General features: G+C 38.7%; 2 long non-coding RNA genes across 7 annotated transcripts in view; one reads left to right on the forward strand and one right to left on the reverse strand.

The window, feature by feature from the left end:
* The window catches only part of LOC105498830 (uncharacterized), a 48973-nt gene that overhangs the window by 4805 nt on the left and 31122 nt on the right, over positions 1–13046 (forward strand). The window lies entirely within an intron of this gene.
* Positions 1–13046, reverse strand: part of LOC139360036 (uncharacterized) — a 61056-nt gene that overhangs the window by 1294 nt on the left and 46716 nt on the right. The window lies entirely within an intron of this gene.

Consider the following 13046-nt stretch of genomic DNA (forward strand, 5'->3'; position numbering starts at 1 on the left):
GTCTGGCTGAGAGCTTGACATGGACAGAGTCCTGGCTCTCAGGCAGACACTTAAATTCTCCTGGTGCCACAGACATCACAGCTGAATCCATTTAAAAGAGGATGGCAAATATATAAATCATGACCTCAAAATTCCTTCAATCTCTCACAGGACACCAGGGAAATATTTGTATTATCCCTCAATAACAACCAGGGTCAGGAGTAAATTTGGAATTCTTTAATTTAGGCTCCAGTTCATTCATATGCTTCTTGCTAAATTAAATGCTTGAAATAATTTCCTGCTATGAAAATATGAGACTGTTACTATTCAGATAAATAGACTTTTCAAATCAAAGGCTTGAAATCTTAAGAATTATCTCAAAATGCTTTTTGAAAAACCTTTTCTGTTTTGGATCATAAAATGTCAAAGGCACACTATAATGAACCACTGATTCTCTAAATTTAGCTTTACTTATTAGTATGCAGTCATGTCTAAGTTAATAAGATGTCATGCTTAAAATAAAATCCATTTCTTTGGAAATATACTGTATATAGATGGGACTACCAGCTATGAAGGAGTGAAGTGGTTAACAAATCCTCTCCCTGCAAAACAATTATAAAACTGGACAAAATTGTCAAAAACAGTTATTTCATTTGGGAGGCCGAGGCGGGCGGATCACAAGGTCAGGAGATCGAGATCATCCTGGCTAACGCGGTGAAAGCCCGTCTCTACTAAAAATACAAAAAATTAGCCGGGCATAGTGGCAGATGCCTGTAGTCCCAGCTACTCAGGAGGCTGAGGCAGGAGAATGGCATGAACCCAGGAGGCAGAGCTTGCAGTGAGCCGAGAGAGCGCCACTGCACTCCAGCCTGTGCAACAGAGCGAGACTCTGTCTCAAAAAACAAACAAACAATAACAAAAAAAAAAACCACAATTATTTTGGGCTCTGGAAATTGGCAAGGGGCAAAAAAATTGAGAAATTTATATTCTTAAGAAACTATAGAGATTCAAGTAAACACAGTGGAAATATATGGCATTCTTGCTGAAACTGCCTCCACCAGTCAACATGGTTGTTTGACCTGGACAGCACAGGCCTTCACTTGATTTGAAGTGAAGAGTAGAAACCTACAGCCAGCAGCAAGTGGGAAAAGCTTGCAGATTTCCTAACCTGAAGTTGCAATCCTGGTTGGGATGACCAGAAATTTAACAGGATGGTCATGGAAATGAGCTAGCATTGAGGGCTTGACGAGCATTCCATATCCCTGTCTAGGAACCTGTATGCATGCACAGTGGAGACCCAAGAGGGCCCAGCGTTAATGTAACACCTGGGGCAGAGATGAAAACTGGCCCAAATTTGAATACATTTCCCATTTCAATCACAGATCCACCAGCAGCAAAGTACGGTATTTGAACACAATTTCTGACCAATTATTGAGTCTCATTAAGCTGTGCAGACACAAAGGTGACCCATAAGAAGCCAACCCTTCCACCTGTGCAAAAAAACAGTAAGAATTTTTTTTTTTTTTTGAGATGGAGTTTCGCTCTTTCGCTCAGGCTGGAGTGAAGTGGCAGGATCTTGGCTCACTGCAATCTCCGCCCACTCTCCCAGCCCCCACTCCCTGGGTTTAAGCTATTCTACTGCCTCAGTCCCCTGAGTAGCTGGGATTATAGGCGCCCACCACCATGCCCGGCTAATTTTTGTGTGTGTATATATATATATATATATATTTTTTTTTTTTTTTTAGTAGAGACGGTGTTTCATCATGTTGGCCAGGCTGGTCTCAAACTCCTGACCTCAAGTGATCCACCTGCCTCGGTTGCCCAAAGTGCTAGGATGACAGGTGTGAGCCACCATGTCCAGCCAACAAATAAGAATTTTTTAAAAAACTGATAGAGATATCAGCAGATGCACACTGAAGGGTAACAGATTCTGCAGATCAAGTCCGGGCAAGTAATAAACTAATATAAGGTAGCAACAACCAAGACCCTCTGAGGATGAAAGGAAAAATGAATCCAGAGTTCTTATATTATCTAAAATATGAAATTTTCAATAAAATTTTATGAGTCATAGAAAAAAAAATGAAGAAAGTACTATCCATACTAAGGGTTGGGGTGGAGGGCAGGAGAGACGTCAATGGAAATGGTCTTTGAGTACTCTAGATGTTGATTTAACAGGCAGATTTCAAAGCTACTATTTTAAATATGTTTTAAAAATTGAAGGAAATCATGCTTAAATAATTTAAGGAAAATATTATGAAAGTGACTCAACAAGTAGGAATATCAATAAAGAAATAAATTTTTAAAAAAGAACCAAATGGAAATTCTAGAGCTGAAAAATGCAATAACAAAATAAAAAAAAAGATTGTATGGAATCAGTACTAAAGATAGATAGAATGTTATCCAATCTGAAGAACAAAGAGAAAAAAAGATTGAAGAAAAGTGGGCAGTCTCAGTGACCTATGAGACAGCATCAAGCATAACAACTTCAAAATGAGAGAAGAGGAAAAAGGCAGGAAAATAAAAGTTGAACAAATAATGACTCAAATCCTCCCAAATTTGAGGAAAAACATTATAGATCTAGGAACCCCACTGTACCCCAAGTAGGAAAACCACAGAAATCTTCACTTAGTCACATCAAACTGCTGAAATCACAAAGCAAAGAGAAAATCCTGAAGGCAGCAAGAGGAAAACTAATCATCTGTAAGAGAACACTAGTACGAATCATGGTTAAATCCTCATTAGTAACAGTGGAGGCCAGAAAGCAGTAGAATGACATATTCAAAACACTGAAACATTTGTCAGCCAATAATTTTATATCCAGCAAGATTATCTTTCAAAAAGGAAAGTGAAATAAAGACATTTTCAGATAAACAAAAACTGAGATAATGTATCGCTAATGACCTGCCTTACAAAAAATACTAAATAAAATCCTTCAAGATGGGAATGAAAATTACTCCAGTTGATAACTTGAATCCACAAGAAGAAATGAAAAAGACTGAAAATGATTAACATATGGGTAATTGTAAAAGACTTAATGAATATACACTTTTCCTTCTATTATTTCTTTAAATGGTATAATTTGCAAAAAAAACCCCTGTATTTTGGGGTTTAAAATATAAATAGATGTCGTAATGTATGATATTAATAGCACAAAAGTGAGAGTAGAGTAGGGAGGAAATTGAGCTGGATTGGAGGAAAGTTGCTGTATTTTACTGGATTAAATTAGTTTTCACTTGAGGTGTGTTGTGGTATGTTAAAATGCATATTGTAATTCCTAGAGCAAATGCTAAGATGATAACCCAAAATTATAGTTTAAAAATCAACCAAGAAGTTAAAATACCATACAAAATTATTTGCTTAACACAAAGAAGGGAGTAAAGGAGGAACAGAGGGACAGAAAAGACACAAAGCATATGAAAAACAAATAGCATAATGACACATTTAATTCTAACCATATTAATACTTACATTAAAGGTGAATGGAATAAATACTTCAGTCAAAATCACAGATTCTCAGACTAAATTCAAAAAGCAAATCCAATTATATTTTGTCTATAAAACATACATTTTCAATTCAAAGACATGTGTAGGCTGAAAACCAAAGGAGATCTGCTCTAACCATTCTTATTCAGTGTAGTACTTCAGGTTCTGGTCAATAAAAGAAAACAAGAAAGAGCAATCCAATGTATTGTATACAGATTGGAAAGAACAATCCAATGTATTGTATACAGATTGGAAAAGAAGAGGTAAAACTGTTTTTATTCACAGACAGTATGATCCAGTATGTAGAAAACCTTTTTACATATATATAGCATATATACATATACATACTGGTACTAGGTCTGCAAATGTTTCAGGATAAAAGATCAATATATAAAATATAAATATTTCTGACATATTTCTTACATATGCACAATGAACAATCCAAAAATGAAATTTAAAAAGTTTCATTCACAATAGTATACAAAATAATAAAATACCTAGGGATAAACTTAACTAAGAACTACAAGACTCGTACATTAAAAGTACAAAGGATTACAGAGAAATCAAAAATCTATATAAATGGTGACATACTCCATTTTTATGAATTGAAAGACACACTATTATTAATATGGCAGCGCTCCCCAAATTGACCTATAGATTCAACAGAATCCCTATGAAAATCTCAGTAGGATTTCTTGTAGAAATTGGCAATCCCATCCTAAATGTATGTGAAATGCAAAGGACCTAGATTAGCCAAAACAATTTTTGAAAAGATGAACAATGCTGGAGGACTCAAACTACTTGACCTCAAAACTTACCACAAAGCCACAGTAATCAAGACAATGTGCTATTGGTATAAAGGTAGATGTATAAAGCAATGGGACAGAATTAAGAGTTCATAAATACATCCTAACATTTATGGTCAATAGATTTTTCACAAAGGTGCTAAGGTAGCTCAGTTAAGAAAGAATGGTCTTCAACAAATATCGCCAGGACATTTCGATATCCATATGCAGAAAAATCAGTTTAGACCCTTACCTCACAACATGTACAAAAATTAACCCAAAATGAATCACAGGCTTAAAAGTAAGAGTAAAAACTATAAAATTTCTAGGAGAAAACATTGTAGACAATCTTTGTGGCCTTGGATTAGGTAAAGAGCTCTTAAGTATGGCATGAAAAGGACAATATGTTACCAAAATAAGCAATTAATTGGCTTCATCAAAAATTAAAAACATTTGCCCTACAAAAGAGACTGTTAAAAAAAAGATGAATCACAGACGATGAGAAAATATTTGCAGATCCATGTCTGATAAAGGGTTTGTATCTAAAATACATAACAAACTTTTATGATCCAATCTTAGAAAGTCAAACAACTTAATTTTAAAATGGGTGAAAGATTTGAGTAGATATTTCACCAAAAAAAAGATATTCCAAGGACTAAAAAGCGCACAAAAATACGTGTCTACACAAAGACTTGCATGTGAATGTTCATAGCATCTTGGCACTGGGGGCTGGCTCTGCAAGTGGAAGGAATGGAGGCTTGGAATGTCCTGCTGAGCTTGAATAGATCTGCACTGCACAGACCAACTCCATCATGAATAGTCAGTAATGATGATAAGAACAACAGTATTATATATTTATTCATGGTGACCATGGCATTCTGTTCCAGTATAGGCTTTGCCATTTCTAAGGCACATTGTTGGCCACCATGTTATCTGAGCCTCACTCACCCAGTGGGTAAAATTCTTCCCAAGACTGGCCTCCCTGTACACCTAGTTACCACCTTACACACCCCTCCCACCCCCATCACCTAGTCACCTCCTCACCTCCCTCCCTTAGCCTAAGAATATCCCAAGTGGCCACGGCCAAGTTACCTAGCCTGTTGTTCCTGATAAGGTGAATATTTTCTGGTTAAGACTAAACCCTCCCACTCTTCTAACCTCTGTCTCTTTGAAACAAAAAAATAAGTCTTATCACCCTGACATGTCTTATGAAGAGTAGAAAGGAGAGAGAAATAAGAACATTTACTATGACTGAGTTCCATCGCTGGGACTTGTAAAAATCAGTGCAAAACCACAGTAGCTAAGGAGGAGGGAGAAATGTGGTTTACTGAGATTTGCTGAAAAGAAAGAATTTCTCTCATGGGGCAACTTGCTTGGAAATAGAAGGAGCTGAAATTTAGACATGTGATTCTCATTACCAGCTACATCCTTTCAGACAGGAGGCAGAAATAATTGGATCCATTTCTATTTTAATTATAACTCTTTGGCTTTAAAGAAATTGCCAGTGGAAATCTGCAGGCCACTACAAACACTGCCGTTTCAAATTCCCCAGATTTTAATGTGGCCTGGATTTCCTTCAGCAGGGCTGAGGCCACCACCACAATAGATGTTTATTGCTGTTACAGACTAAAAGTTTCCCCCCAAACAAAGATGAACTGATCTCTCTCTTTCTCCCTTTTCCTCCCCCTCCCTCCCTCATTCTATTTTTCCTTTTGAAATACGTAGAAAGACCTTTTATATTTTGCCAACCACAAAAAATAGGAAAGAGAAGGAAGCTTTTCACTACGAATGACAGTAGAGCGCTGGCACACAGCACTTCCTTTCTGTTGCCCTTAGGTGTCTGGGGTGGTCCCCCAACCTCTCTAAAGTCTCAGATTGAGGAATAATCATGAGTTCTGAGAAGTGTTTGAAATTGGAAGATGGGGTCCCAGTGAAGTCAAACAGTACAACCAACACTAAAACCTCTGCGGTTGAACCTCATTAGAGCTGATCCTGCTCACTTTCTTCCCATCAGTCTCTCTGTCTCAAAGACATTCTTGGCAGATTTGGAAGGGAATTCCAGCAAGATAATACCATCCAGTGCCCAAGGCAAGTGGGATGCATGTGGCCCCCAAAAGATCACTGCTCCCACGTTCCCGAGAGAGGGACCTGATGAGTATCTGAGGTCCCCATGCCAGTCCTCTGATATTGGCCCCACTGATGAGATTTGTGGCTTGTTGGCCACAGCCTGCCCAGGATAAAGGCTGGACTAGTCTTACTTTTGAAGCTGAGCAAACAAATATAGAAGCACAGATAAATATAGAGGCACAAAACAAATTTAAATTTATTGTAATGTAAATTTAAATCCCAAAAACAAATGGCCAGAGACATGCACCATTGGCTTTGAAGATGAAGAAGGGGCCATGAGCCAAGATAAAATGGTTATGTATGCTCGAATGTTTTGCTTGCTCTAATTTGCCCTGCACCTAAATGTCTTACTCAAATTCACTAAAATGTAATTCAATACGTCTTTAAAAGTCACTTCAGTAGGGAAGTAGAACTGCGTTTGTTTATTTGGTTGCTTTCTTGCTTTATACACATGTGCAAATAAAAGTGTGAAGCATGCATGGAACACACACACACACACAAACCCTCCAAGAAATAAACATAGCAAAGCATTGCTGTTTAATTAAACTAAACACAAGGTTTGCACCACATTAATAATACAACTTCAGAATACAGAAAGTATGTAAGTGAGAATGCCAAAGTGTTAGTATTTGGAAATGTTAGTGTTTGAAAACTTTACACTCAAGAGGTTTTAGCGTGAGCAATAAGCAGCAAGGAGTAAGTATAGATAACTGTATGAGTATGCATGTGCCAGCAATGTCTGGCAATCAGCTATCCAAAAACAAGGAAGTCTGGGAGATAAACCCTTGTTTACAAAAAGACAATCTTTGCCTAGAAATGATGCCCAAGAGACAGTTGTGCGTCAACCAACCACAGGTGTTTTTGTTCTTGTTTTGTTTTTTAGTTTTTCCCTTTTCCACACATTCCCTAATAAATCTGAACAAACTAACTTTGACATTTCCTAATGTTTCAAAAGAGGAAGTAAGCTAAAGTCATAAAACACCTTGCTCAACAATAATTTTCTTGGGTTTTTCATCTTGTTTTCAATAGGCATGATTCACATCCAAGTCAACATGGCCTTTTGTAAGCTGACTCACAGAGAGGGAATGCTGGGGACTCTACCCTCATCCTGATGGCTCTTCTCTATTTGAGCCCCAGCAAAGGCCACCAGCAGTGGGCACCAGCAACCTTATCAGATGGGCCAAAGACTTGTTGTCATCACTGATTTATATTTCTATAATTTTTTAAAAGTTACATAGTGATTTTTCCCATCAATGAGGGCCCATTTGGCATTACTGAATCTCTGTTTAGAGAGAAAAAGGAAGGGCCTTTTCCTTCTCCAAACAAATTCTGAATGCAGCCAAGACTGGCATGTCATGCAAAGGAGTTTTTCAGTTTGCCTTGCACCTTTTTGTGGAGATTTCATATCTCGTTTCTTTACGATAGGGACACTGGAAAACTTTCTTTGAATTTTCTTATGCAGAACGTGAATCCCTCCTCTCATGGTTTTTCCGGTCCTGTTATTATTTTGCATCTCCTGACTCCTACCCCCAACCATATGCCTAAACCTATGGATAAGTAATTGAGGAGGGGACTGTGGTAGACACAACCTCAAAAATGTTCATATCCTAATCCCTGGTACCTGTGACTGTGCTAGGTTACATGGCAAAGCAGAATTAAAGCTGCAGTTGAAATTATGGTTGTTAGTGAGCTGACCTTAAAATATAGAGACTAATCTAGATTATTCAAGTGGGCCCAATGTAATGTTAAGGGTACTTAAAAGTGCAAGAGAGAGTCAGAAAGGAAAATGTAAATCCCAAAACAAATGCCCAGAGACATGTACCATTGCTGGCTTTGAAGATGAAGGAAGGGGCCATGAGCCAAGGAATGTGGTGGCTTCTAGCAACTGGAAAAAGCAAGGAAACACATTCTCCCCTAGAGCCTCCAGAAAGGAAGCAGGCCTGCTGTCACTTTAATTTTAGCCCACTAAGACTGATTTGGACCAGGCGCGGTGGCTCACGCCTCTAATCCCAGCACTCTGGGAGGCCGAGGCAGGTGGGTCATCTTAGGTCAGGAGTTTGAGACCAGCCTAGCCAACATAGTGAAACCCCATCTCTATTAAAAATACAAAAATTAGCTGATGTGGTAGCACATGCCTGTAGTCCCAGCTACTTGGGAGGCTGTGAGGCAGAAGAATTGCTTGAACCTGGTGGGTGGAGGTTGCAGTGAGCTGAGATGGCACCACTGCACTCCAGCCTGGATGACAGAGTGAGACTCCATCTCAAAAAAAAAGAAAAAAAAAAAAAAGGAATGATTTGGACTACTAACCTCCAGAACTGTAAGATAATAAGTGTGTATTATTTTAAACCACTAAATTTGCTGTAATTTGTTACAGCAGCAATAGAATATGAATACAAGATTGAACACTTCACTGCTAGCCTCTCTCCTTTGATACCACCATGCCTAATGGTCCATCTCAAATCATTAACTTTCTTAGGTTTGATAATGTCATAGGAAAAATATTTTTAAAATAATATCCTTATCTGATGGAAATCCACACTCAAGTGTTTATAGGAGAATTGACATGGTGTCTGGAATTTGCTTTAAAATATACCCATGGTAAAACCAAGTTGTGGGGAGAAATGAAACCAGATTATTGTTGATAATGGTTGAAGCTAGATGATGGGCACGTGAGAGTTTGTTATGTTATTCTCTCTACTTCTTGTATGTGTTTGAATATTTCCATAAAACAAATTTGAAAAAATTGTAGATGGAACAAAATTTAAAATGTCCACCTGACATGGTTTGGCTCTGTGTCCCTACCCAAATCTCATCTTAAATTGTAACCCCCAGGGTGTCAAGGGAGGAATCTGGTAGGAGGTGACTGGATCATGGGGATGGTTTCCCCCATGCTCTTCTCATGACAGTGAGTTCTCATGAGATCTGATGGTTTTATAAGTGGCAGTTCCCCCTGCTCTTCTCTCTCCTGCCACCTTGTGAAGAAGGTGCCTGCTTCCCCTTCTGCCATGATTATAAGTTTCCTGTGGTCTCCCCAGCATGTGGAACGTGATTCAATTAAACCTCTTTCCTTTATAAATTACCCAGTCTCGGGTATGTCTTTATAGCAGTGTGAAAACGAACTAATACACCACCTTTATAGACAGCTATTTTGTTTTATGTAAGCGAAGAGGTTTTTCAATTGTTTTTACATACAGCTTAGTTCATGAGACTCTTTTATTATTAACCTCAATTGTGCCATGACCCTGACTCTTGATTTTTACCATCTTCCTGAGATGTTGGGAGAAAGGAAGATATTAAACCTAAAGCACACAATAGGTGCAGTGCTACTGTCTTCCTCTGTTGGCTGAAAGCATGCTGGGGGTTCTGACAGTTGGAGGAGGTAGAATAGGAGCAAGGTCATGCTGGAGGCAGGTGAGCAGGACATCCTCAGGGCCTAGCACCAATCAATCTTCTTAGTGCCCTCCAACCTCCCTTCTTTAGAACTTGACTTGGTCCCGAAGTTTAAACAGAAATTCATCTTTTGAGAAAAGGTTTTAGGCATGGGGCTTCACTCTGTCACCCATGCTGGAGTACAGTGGCACAATCATAGCTCAATGCAACCTCAAACTCCTGGGCTCAAGCAATCCTCTCACCTCAGCCTCCTGAGTAGTTAGGACTACAGGTGCATGCCACCATGCCTGGCTAATTTTTAAAAAATTATTATTATTATTTTTATAGAGATGGGGTCTTGCTATGTTGCTCAGGCTGGTCTTAAAACTGGTTTCAAGTGATCCCCCTGCCTCAGCCTCCCAAAATGCTGGGAATACAAGTGTGAACCACCATGCCTAGCCAGAAGTTCATTAATTTTAAAATTCATATTTTAATATCTATAAAGTAGGGATGCATCTTACAATCTGTGGTGTCTGTGACTGGATGATAGGTGGCATATGTTCCTGCTTCTTGTGATCTGTATCTGGGAGCATGATAGTGCCCAGGATTGTATACATCAGGAGCACCTCAATTTATAGTCATCTCATTTGTTGACTGTTTTTTTAATATTTATAGAAGGCTCCATGGTAGTTTATATTGCTGCAATAATAAGTTACTATAAACCCGATGGCTTAAAACAACACAAATATATTATCTTATAGTTCTGGAAGTCAGAAGTCCTCTATGGGTCTTACTGAGTTAAAATCAAGGTATCAGCAGGCTGCATTCCTTTTTGGAGGTTCTAGGAGAGAATTAATTTCCTGCTCATTTGCATTGATGGCAGAATTGAGTCCCTTGGGTGGTAGGACTGAGGTCCCTGTTTTCTTGCTGGTTGTAAACTGAGGACTGTTGCCAGCTTCTATAGGCTGTCAAATTTTGTGGCTTGAGGCCATCTTCCTCTGTCTCCTTTTTCTTTCATCTCATCTCTCTGACCTAACTAGAAAAGGATTTCTGCTTTAAAAGAATTATGGAATTAAATTGGCCCACCCAGATTATCCAGAATAACTTCAGCTTCTCAAGCTCCTTACATTAATCACAACTGCAAAGTCCCTTTTGACATGTAACGTGACATATCCACAGGTTCCAGGGATTCGGCAATAGGCATCTTTGAGGTGGCCACTATTCTGCCTCCCACACGGTCCTCTACATACATCCCCACAGATGGGGAAAGCTGAACTAAAGCCATATGTCTGCTCCATCTTCTGAACAGACTTTGTCTAGGTGGACACATGAGCACCTAGGTGTATGGTGCATGTTAGGGAATGATGAATTTCCTGAGAGACCTCGTGGAAATGGAAGTTCTGTAGGTCTCACTGTACTTGTCTGAGATTGGTGAGAGTGAGTAAAAATCCTCAAGTTTACTTCAGGGAAAGAGAGAAACTTTGGATTAACCCATATGTTTTCATCTGAGCAGCAAGCTTGTGTTGACACACTCACACTTGTAGACTGTCCAGCATGGTGTTCTTCCATCACTTCTTTCCCAAAGAACCCCATCTCCTGCAGCATCACTGTGTTTCATAGACATTACAAGCACATTATGCCACTTCTGAGACCCAGATGTGCCTGGGCTCCTCCTTTACCAAGCCCAACATTCCTGTGAATGGGTTTGAGTGGAAGCCCTGGGGAGGGACACAAAGGCAGGCATCTCCGTTCCAACTAGATGGAACCCAGGTGACCTGGAATCCTTTGTGGGCAGGGATGCATGCCAATCTCCCATTGTCTTTGACTCTTAAAATTTAATACCTCATAATAAGCTCTCTAAGAGCAAACTGATGAAAAATTTTGATGATTCTGTGGTTGGATGTTTCCTTCAGCTGCAGAATCTAGTATGCAGGGTGCTCAGTGACTGGCCTCACAAATCTTGTGGTGGGAATTACAACCCTGGCTGTAGGCAGGGTTTAGTTACATGGATTATCAAACCCTTCTCTAAAAAGAGATCTGGTATCATGGCTTCATTAGGGATATTTGAAAAAGAGAAAAAGATACCACTCCAGAGAACCTACAGACACCTCCAAACAAGACAGACATCTGACTTGTCAACAGCAACTGTTAGTGTAGGAGGATCATGGAGTAATGATTTTGAAAGTGTTTCAGAAAAAGAATTGAGCTAAAATTTTTTATTTATTTTTATTTTTTTAACTTTTATTTTAGGTTCAGGGGTACATGTGCATTTTGTTATATACATAAATTGTGTGTCACAGGGGTTTGGTATACAGGTTATTTTGTCATCCAGTTCCAAAGCTGCTTCCACATTTTCAGGTATCTTTATAGCAATACCCCACTTCTGGTACCAATTTTCTGTATCAGTCCATTCTCGCATTGCTATAAAGAACTACCTGAGACTGGGTGATTTATTTTAAAAAGAAGTTTAATTGACTAATAGCTCCGTAGGCTGTACAGGCAACATGGTTGGGGAGGCCTCAGGAAACTTACAATAATGGCTGAAGGGGAAGGCGAAGCTGGCATGTCTTAAATGGCTAGAGGAGGAATAAAGAAAAGGGGGAGGTGCTACACTCTTTTAAACAACCAGATCTCATGAGAAGTCACTCACTATCATGAAAACAGCAAGGATGAAGTCCACTCTCATGATCCAATCACCTCCCACCAGGCTCCTTCTCCAATATTGGGGATTACAATTCAACATGAGATTTGGACAGGGACACAAATTGAAACCATATCACAATGCATCTCAAGGAACTAGAAAAGCAAAAGCAAACCAAACTCAAAATTTGTGGAAGGTAAGAAATAATAAAAATCAGAGCATAAATAAATAAAATTGAGACATAAAAAGATATAAAATATCAATGAAACAAAAAGTTGGCTTTTAAAAAAGATAAACAAAATCAGCAAACCATTAGCTAGACTGACCAAGAAAAAAGAAGATCTAAATAAATAAAACAGAAATGAAAAGGAGGTATTGCAACTAATATCACAGAAATACAAAGAATTATTTGAGTCTATTACATTACAAACAACTATATGGCAACAAATTAGAAAACTGAATGGAAATAGATAAGTTCCTGGACATATACAACCTATCAAGATTGAAATAATAAGAGATAGAAAACCTGAACAGATCCCTTATGAGTTGTAAGCTTAAATCTGTAATTAAAAGCCTCCCATCAAAGAAAAGCCCAGGCCCCAGTGGCTTCACTGAGGCATTCGACCAAACATTTAAAGAGCCAATAACAATATTTCTCAAGCT

Source organism: Macaca nemestrina, chromosome 19 (assembly GCF_043159975.1).
Source record: "Macaca nemestrina isolate mMacNem1 chromosome 19, mMacNem.hap1, whole genome shotgun sequence".
In the NCBI taxonomy this organism is placed as follows: domain Eukaryota; kingdom Metazoa; phylum Chordata; class Mammalia; order Primates; family Cercopithecidae; genus Macaca; species Macaca nemestrina.